Genomic DNA, 10291 nt, shown 5'->3' with positions numbered 1-10291 from the left:
ATCCACTTGGAGAGAAACACACCGGTTGAAAAGACTTGATACGATGACTCTGGTTGAAAAGGAAATGACATGACAACTCAGCTTGACAAGAATTGATACGACAATTGATTGAGCAAAAGAATTAGCATTCACATAAAAAATATGAGAACACCTTTTAGAAAAGATCTGAAATCACCACTTGACATCGAAGCAACACGAATTACCATATTCAACAAAACAAAGGATGAGGCTTATGAAACAAGCCGGAACAAACTCATGAGAAAGATTTCGTCCGATATTTTTGTGGACAGGATCGCACTAGATGTCGAACCCGAACCTAACATCATGCATTTGTTGGAAGATTGTCCTATAAGCAACTACTTGAATTCCCACCTATGAATTCCCAAAATATCTGGTCATGCAATCTGGTACACGGATACAAGGAGTAATATCACACAACTCCTATACTAATCCGTCACCTGTATCACATTCGTCAACACACAACCAGAATCTCGGACCTTCATCTACTATAGACCCTCGTGATCACAACGATACAAAGTATGGAAGTACTCCCGAACAATCTGCACCATTACTGGGGACATCGGGGTTATCTCGCCACTACTAGTATTGAAGCAATTACGAACATCCTTCGTTCTGAGATACTAACAAATCTGAATGATAATGATGTGCTCAAGAATCCCCTAGAGCTCAACTCCCGTGAAACTCAAAGCAGATAGGAGGCACCAAGACAGAACTCCGTTACATCGGCATCATATAGATTCCAAAAATATCTGCGTGATCCTAAAAAAAATTGAGTGAGTAGAGGAGTAGAATTAAGTTATTACGTCAAGATTCCTCACCACAGCATAGAAGAGGAGAAAAAAGAATCCTACTCTCTGATATATAACTAGACGCGAAGAAGTTTTTCACTAGACTCGACTCGGCCAAGTTCGATCAATCAAGGGGGCTCCTAGGTCGGTACTGCTCTGATACCAACTTGTCACGCCCAAGATGCGACCCTATCCTCAATTTGGCACGAGGGCCTCGTCATGGATAGAAGCGCATCTCGTCATATCGCAAGAATGGATATCGTTACAAGTACATGTACTGAAAAGAAGAGATGTGTATAGAATTGGCTTACACTGGCCACAAGCTACATCAGAGTCACATCAGTACATTACATAATCATCAAGAGTAAGAGCAGGGTCCGACTATGGACAAAAACAAACGAGAAAAATAAGAACGACGTCCGTCCTTCCTATCCCAGGCTGCCGGCCTGGAACCCATCCTAGATCGATGAAGAACAAGAAGAAGAAGAAGCAACTCCAAATGACCAATCAACGCGCTCGCGTCAAGTAACCTTTACCTGTACCTGCAACTGGTGTTTTAGTAATCTGTGAGCCACAGGGGACTCAGCAATCTCATTTCCAAAGGTATCAAGACTAGCAAAGCTTAATGGGTGAGGTATAGTTAAGTGGTGAGGTTGCAGTAGCGACTAAGCATATATTTGGTGGCTAATATTACGAGTACAAGAAATAAGAGGGGGAAGAAGTATGCATAACGGACGTATCAACTGATGATCAAATGAATGATCCTGAACACCTACCTACGTCATACATAACCCCACCGTGTCCTCGATCGGAAAGGAACTCACGAAAGAGACAGTCACGGATACGCACACAGTTAGCATATTTTAATTAAGTTAACTTCAAGTTATCTAGAAACAGTGTTAAACAAAGCTTCCACGTTGCCACATAACCGCGGGCACGGCTTTCCGAAAAGATTTAACCCTGCAGGGGAGCTCCAACTAGTCCATCACAAATTACCACAAGCCGCATAGAAATCCTCAATCGGATTCCCTAGTGGAAAACCTCAACACTGAGATTACCCAAAGCATCACCGGAATCCCGATGCACAAGATATTCCGTCAAAGGTAAAACTAATCCAGCAAGGCCGCCCGACGTGTCGACGATCCCGATAGGAGTCGCGTACCTCGTTCTCAGGACACGATGGCTGAGCTAGACGTCGGGATCGCTAAACCTCCGGGTGACCAGAGGGGCGCCGGACATCGCTCACGTGGGACCAACACTCATGAGGAGCACTGGCCCGGGGGTTGATTAAATTAGTCCGCGGGTGCCGGCGGGTCCCTATGCATTGTTATTAGGTTATTAGGCAAATGTAGTACCGAAGTTGGGCCTTGCTAGACCAGCTTTAATCTAAAACGAATTATCAAAGGGGTCCCCATAGCAACCCCCATCGTGTTAGGAGCGCTCAATTATGGAACATAACACCGGTAGCCGAAACTAAGGGGGCAAAGGTGGAACAAAACACCAGGCTAGAAAAGGCCGAGCCTTCCACCTTTTACCAAGTAAATAGGTGCATTAAGTTAAAATAGCAATTAATATGGTGATATAACAAGGAACCATGCTTTCACATGGAAGCAATGCACCTGCAACTAGCAACGCTAACACAGGATTAAACAAGTTTCATGTAGGACACGATCCAGTCGGAGCTACGGTTCAACAACTACGAGCAAAACAAGAAATCACTACAATCTGCCAAAATCAGCCACATAGCACTTTCTACGCCCCACAACTACGGGCTACACAACTCCGATAAACTCAAGCAAGGCATGACACGAAAGAGGGCAAGAAGCACTACTACAAACAACTAACAACAACTAGCATGGCATCATGGATCACTAGGAAAACAAGTCACAAAATGGCTTCTCACACACAGTTTCAGACTTAGTGAAAATAACACTTCATGAAAGTGCAGTTTTCGATCTGAAGCCATATTGACAGCAGCAAAACCTACAGCTACAGGACTCCAAATGGCATGAAAATTCACAGCATGCTGGAGAAACACAAGGGCTACAACTAACTCCATTGCACTAACCTCAAAAGAGCTACGGATCACAAGTTACAAGCAGGACAAGACAGCAACAAAATATAACAGATTCCAGACTTAGAAATATTTCAGCTCCTCCGAATCAGCACCTTTTCTAGCAACTTGAGGGCAATAAAACCACACCTAAACATGCATTTCTATTGCAACCAAAAATACCAGGGGCTAGTCTAAACATCAAAGATCAACTCTCTAGTTGACAACTCCTCCAAACGAAGCACGGAATAAATCCTACGAGAAAGACAAGAGGGCAACATGGCAAAATATCGCGCGAACTAATTTACTCAAAAGCTAGAACCAATTGCACAGAAAAATCCTATGGATTTTTCTACCCCAGAAACATATAAAATATGTGGGGTTGCAACACAAAAATAATGCCACACATAAATGCGAGAAAATAACCTATACACGGGAAAATAAACTAGCGGCAATTCCCTACACGCAAAAATACAAATGACCGCAGTAAAATACATGGAAAAATGGTTCCTAAAACATGGGCATTTATGCTATGACATTCGGGCTATTCTAACACGCGTGGAAAAATAATACGGGCTATATTCTATTGGGACAGCACACTAATCTATGCATTTGACACGTTAAACTACGTCAAATAATTATGCAAGTTGTGGAATCGTGTTCTACTCGCAAAACTACATGAAAAACATATACTACATGTTTCGATCCGACTTACGGAATAGAAACTACGGTCGTTTTAATATCTAGCCTTTTTTCCCTGAAAATATTTAAATTCGCAGGAATCTAAAAAAAACAGGTCGAATCCTGTGGGCGCAATATACCAAAAGGGTGCCTAGGCGGGGGATAGATACAGCAGGGTGGCTTCCCTTGGGACTAATAGGCCAGAGAGGAGGCAGCGAAGTGGTGGGTCGCGTGGGGAGGACCAATCTGGTCGCCCGCTGGCCAGGCCGGCCCACGGGGGCGAGGGGACACGCATCGGGGCGTCATCCTCCTCGAGCTCTACTCGCTCGCGAGCACCACAGAGGGGCGGCGACGGCGGCTCGTCGGAAGTAGGCGAGGCGGGGCGAGGCGGCCCTTTCCCGGACTGGATCCGACCGGCGGGAGGCGGCGAGCAGATCGGGGCGGCGCAGGAGGGCGACACTGGCTGCGCGGGCTAAACGGCGAGGGGAGACCTCGGGAGGACCTCGGATCCGAGAGGTCCCCACGGAGGAGCAGGCACGGACCGGCGAGGCGCCGGCCGGCGGTTGGGCGGCGCGGCGAGCCCGGCAGGGGAGGCGGCGACCGGCGAGGGCTCCGACGAGGGGCTACGGCGACCTCCGGCTAGGGGCGCTCGGGGCAGGGAGAGAGGAGCTCGAGCGCAGGGAGAATGGGGCGGCGGCCGGATGGGCTTCGGGCGGGCGCACGCGGGCTCGGGCGGGCCCGACGGCTGGTGGGTGGTGGGAGGAGAGAGAGGCCGGATTAGGGTTTCGGGGCACGGTTTTCGAGGAGAGAGAGAGGGGGCTGACTAAAATTATGAGGGGGGTATTTATAGAGAAAAGCGGGGCTAGGTTACCCGGAATCGCATTCCGGATCCAACCGTGCGGTCGAATTCGAACGATTCCGAATGCGGGAAAGGTTACGAAGACGTGTAGAGTGGTTATCCGAAGACGAGAGGGAAAACGGGCGGCGCGGCGACGAGTTTTTAAGCACCAACAGACGTCCGACGGTAGACCGAATACGGTGCCACTACAGTCGACAGTTCGGGTACCAGACGGACTCCGATCACGACGAAATTCGACAGGCGGCCTAGCTATAACTAATCTCTACCGCATGCCAAGTTTCAGCCCGATCAGAGAAACTTTTATACACACTTTTAAAACAGGGTTTTGACGATGCCGCGGGCGCGTGCGAGTGTGGTCGGGATCAGAACGGACAACGACGCGAACCGGCAACTAACAACGGATGCAACTTTTGAAAACTGGCGGCACGGAGATGCCGATGCAATGTTGATGATGTGCATGATGTGATGATGATGCGACAAAAGAAAATAGACACACGACGTAAACGGAATAGGAGGGGAATCTTCTAGAACGTCGGCATCGGCCTGTCACAGTCGGCCTCCCCCCATCTCCGAAAAGCAGCAGAAGAGACCAATTACTACCCTTTACAACATTGTGATACAACATTTACAGCAGCAGATGTTTTGAGCAAAAGAATAATGTATAGCTCAAGCGGTACACAATTTATACAATTGATCACTTTTTATAAAACCTTAGGAGCTCTGAAAACAACAGCTCTCTAAAAACTTGTGGCAAAACTGATTATGGACATACTTGGAACATAGCTAAGTTGTTAGGCAGCACCTGCCTGCTGGAGCACCCTTGTGGCAAAACTGAGAATGGACATAGTTGGAACAAAGCCAAGTTGATGATGGCAAAATTGACCATTAAAACAATGCACTTGTGGACATTTATGATACCTCAGTTTGGAATACTACTATAAATGGCAATGACCTCAATTTGCTACAACTCTATCTTGGCAAAGGGGCAATGAGTAGAAGAATCCTAACCAAAAACATCAACAACACTCTGTTTTATTCTTCTACTCATTCCATATTTTGGTACTACCAAGTCTATCTACATCAACAGGGCCTCAACAGTAGATAAGAAACCTAATCTATCTACATTACCAAAGCTAACCCTAATTTCCAAACAACGGCGGCAAAAACAAATCCTAATCTATCTACATTACCAAACCTAATATATCTACATCACCAATCCTAATCTATCTACATCACCAATCCTAATCAAACCCTAATCTAATCCAATACACGTGGCGGCAAGAACCCTAATCTAAGTAGTAGCAGAAACCTAAGTTGTAGGAAGGAGTCAGTGGATTCATACCTCAACAGAGAGGAAGGAGTCGGCGGCGGTGGGAGAGGAAGGAGCCGGCGGCGGTGGGAGAGGAAGGAGCCGGCGGTGGAGAGGAGGAGTGGGTCGAGTGGAGAGGAGGAGCGGGTCGAGTGGAGAGGTGGAGTGGGCAAAAGAGTGGGTCGACTTGTCAGCGAGTTATGTGTTTGATACGTGACTGGTTTTATATATTGAAAAGGGTGGGCATAGAGTAGAAAACCAACAGCCGGTTCCTAGCCGAGTGGTATAAACCCAGTGGAATAAGCGCCAGGTCATGGGTTCGAGCCCCCGCTCGCGCATTACTTTTTGGCAAAAACAACGTCAGGAGCTCTGAAAACAACAGCTCTCTGAAAACTTCAGGAACATCAGCAGTTCTGAAAACAACATCAGGAGCTCTGAAAATAGTTCAGTTATGAAAACAACAGTTCTGAAAATAGCTCTGAAAACAACATGTCAATTCAGTTCAGAATACAACATCACAATTCAGTTCAAGAAAACTTCACGAACATCATTTTGCAATTTTTTGCATTACAAGACAACAGTTTGCCTCTACAGCCATTTCTGAATACAACATTTTGCCTCTCCAGCCAGCATGATCACCAAAACTACATCATTTTGCCTCTCCATCCATCATGATCTTCACCATCTACCTCTCCATCACAACAACCATCAGTCTCATGCATTTTGCTACCTCGAGAGAATTGTAGTACAAAAACTACATCAGGATCACAACAACAACAAAAACTATAGAGAAGGTTGATCACCAATCAAAACAAGGAACATGCAGTAATAGTTTTAGATCACCAAGGAGACAAAATTTACCTTCATGTCTATTTGCTACTGATTGTCGTTGATACCAAAACCAGGAACTCTATGCCCACTCATGTTTTCCTCATCATCACTACAATATTGCAGCATAGTATGATCAGTCATGTTTTCCTCATCCTCGCTCTCATGTCCATCCGCTACCACCTTTCTTCTTTTCTTGATGCCTTCAACTGTTGCAGCATCAATGAGCACATGTTCCCGGTCCCTTCGCACTCTGCTTTGCACCGGAACTTCTATAGAGTCATCACCAGCTTGCACCGGAACTTCCGTACAGTCATCATCCTGATATGTTAGGCCACTACCACCGGGGCCCTTTTCCACTTCAGTTTCCGTTTCAGTCACACTCCACAAGTGTATGTGCTCAAAGTTTTGCACAACTTGCCATTTTCCATGCAAAAGAGTGTCTGGCAGGTAAAACACCATGGTTGCTTGTGCTGTTAGAATAAAGGGTCACTCTTATACCAGCACCTTGAAGTGTTGATGCTTTTGAAGTGGCCATCGTATTTGACACAAGAGCGTCTCTTCTTCTTGCTACCAAGATCAAACCAGTCACAATGAAATAAGACAATCGAGCAATGGATGCCTCCACTGGATTGTACTGCAACTCTATGATGCTTCTCAGCTGACCATAGAAGTCAATGTTCTCACGATCATGTGACCCCTCAGTGACGATTCCACTATTCTATGTCTTCCTTTTTTCCTCGCGATCAACGGTGTGGTACCGGACACCGTCAGCAATGCATGCTGAATACACTCGCGCTCGCTTATCCGGTAAGCATGCCAAAGAAAATAGATCATCACTGACCTTATTCTCCTCATGCAACTTTCCAACATGATTCTTAAACCATTTAGCAAATCCCTTGGCAACCCTTGTATCAACATTGATCTGGATTCCTTCCTGATTTAACTCTTCCTTACATTTCCTGCAATGCCAACAAAACATGTGAATTAAATCATTAGGCTGGTGCCAACCCAAGCAAAAATAAATAAATAACGACTGCACAAGATATAACGTACTCAATATATGGTAGAACCTCTGCGCATTTGTTGAGCACATACCAAACCATCTTGTCATACTCATCACCGGCCTCCAAGTATCGCGAGGCTCCAAGAAAGTTCACACCATGGTTGAAAACCGAGACATCACCACTATGCAAATCAGACCGCTCTCTATTTCTGCCCGGCCGGTTCCACATTGTTTCCACATCGCCAAATTATCTAGAGCAAAAAGTCAAGCACTCGTCAACGACATATGCTTCAGCAATCGAACCTTCAGGTCTTGCCGTGTTTCGCACATAACGCTTACAAGTAAGCAGCCTTCTTTCGATTGGGTACATCCAACCGTATTGCACGGGGCCTCTAAGCATTGCTTCTTTTGGTAAGTGCACCGCCAAATGGACCATCACGGTGAAGAAAGCTGGAGGGAAAATCTCCTCAAGCTTGCAAAGAATAATTGGGATTTCTTTTTCAAGTCTTTCTAGAAAAGTTAACTTGAGTGTTTTGCAGCACAGTTCTCTAAAGAAATTTTCCATCTAAGCAACTGCTTCATATATATCATTGTCCATGATTCCACGGAGGCCAGCCGGTAAAATCCTTTGGAGGAGGATGTGACAATCATGGGTTTTTAGTACTAAAAGCTTGAATCCATCCGAACTAACACACTTTGCTAGGTTAGAAGCATAACCATTTGGAAATATCACCGCTCTTATGAATTCACAGAATGCTAGCTTTTTTTCTTTACTCATTGTATACCATGCTCGTGGCATTTCAAATGTATCTTCATCTTCATCATGTTGTAGATGCAAATCTTATCTTATGCCCATGTCCTCCAAATCAAGCCTAGAACTAACCGTGTCCTTTGTCTTCCCTTCAATGTTCAGAAACCTCCCGAGTAGATTCTTACATATGTTTTTCTCAATGTGCATTACATCAAGATTATGCCTTAATTTTAGACCAGCCCAGTATGGGAGGTCCCACAAACAAGACCTCCGGTCCCAACATTGACCTTCTGCACGCTTTCTTTTCTTCGCAAGCTTTCCTGGTCTCACATCCTTCACCTTCTCAAGTTGTTGTTCCAGCTCTTCCTTAGTGAATTTAGCTCGCTTTTCACGGGTTTCATTCTCACCATTAAAATCTTTGCTTCTTCGTGAGCGATGGTTTCCAGAAAGAAAGCGGTGGTGCCCATTATAGCAGATCTTGCTCCTTATTCTCTTTGAGCAAGGGTCTTTGTCATAATGGACACATGCCTGATAACCCGTTGTGATCCTCCCAGATAGAGTGTGCAGTGCCGGAAATCATGGATGGACCATATGACTGCAACACGTAGATTGAACTTTTCTTCCGGACTAGAGGCATCGTATGTAGGTACACCAGTCCAGAGATGGAGCAGTTCTTCTATGAGGGGCTCCATAAAGACATCAAAATCATTTCCTGGAGACTCTGGACCCAGGATTAGCAGTGACATCATGAAGTTGGACTGATCCATGCATGCCCATGGTGGCAGGTTGTATGGCACCACAAAAACGGGCCACATGCTATAAGACGTGTTCATGTTCCCAAACGGATTAGAGCCATCTGTGGCAATGCCGAGTTGTATATTCCTTGGATCTGCAGCAAAATCTCCATGTTCACTGTCAAATTCTTTCCATGCCTCTCCGTCTGCTGGATGGCTCAGCTCATTGTCCACAGGTTGTCGTTGAAGCTTGTGCCATTGTACCTCCAACGATGATTTCTTCGAGATAAACATCCGTTGCAGCCTTGGTATCAACGGAAAGTGCCTCAGTACCTTCTCTGGTAATAACTTCTTCCCATCAGCATCTTTCCACCTAGAGGCATTGCATTTTGGACAGTTGTCATTCTTCGCAAAATCCTTCCGAAACAAGACATAGTTATTTGGGCACACATGTATTGAAACATACCCTAGCCCCACCCTGCGGATTATGCTCAATGCTTCATCATATGACCTGGGAACACAACTATCAGGTAATTGTAAGGTCAAGAGGCGGAGTATTGCGTTGAATGCAGCATTGCTAATCTGGTAGAAAGACTTGATGTGGAGTAACTTCACGGTGAAGGTAAATCTTGAAAAATTACACCCTTCATGAGATGCACGCTTAGCCTCCTCCAACACCTCAGCAAACATCGACTTCTGCCCATCAGCACGATCTTCAACATCGTACAGATCCTTCAATAGGTCAGGAATCCTATCATCTTCATGCTGATCCTCTTCATCCAAACCAGCATTCTCTCGCATAATATTTTCCATAAAATCAATGCCAGCATCACAACCACCCATCAACTGAGGGGCATGTGTATCAGCTTCAATATGTTGAGGTTGTCCGGCTAAAGGTTCTCAATGATATATCTATTGGAAATATGCCCTAGAGGCAATGATAAAATAGTTATTATTATATTTCCTGTTTCAAGATAATCGTTTATTATCCATGCTATAATTGTATTGAATGAAAACATAGATACATGTGTGGATACATAGACAAAACAATGTCCCTAGCAAGCCTCTAGTTGGCTAGCCAGTTGATCAAAGATAGTCAAGGTTTTCTGACTATGTGCAAGTGTTGTCACTTGATAAGTGGATCACATCATTAGGAGAATCATGTGATGGACTAGACCCAAGCTATGAACATAGCATGTGATCGTGTCATTTTGTTGCTATTGTTTTCTACGTGTCAAGTATTTATTCCTATGACCATGAG

This window comes from Hordeum vulgare, chromosome 1H (genome assembly GCF_904849725.1).
Source record: "Hordeum vulgare subsp. vulgare chromosome 1H, MorexV3_pseudomolecules_assembly, whole genome shotgun sequence".
Lineage (NCBI taxonomy): Eukaryota > Viridiplantae > Streptophyta > Magnoliopsida > Poales > Poaceae > Hordeum > Hordeum vulgare.
Note: the sequence above shows the minus strand (reverse complement) of the source record.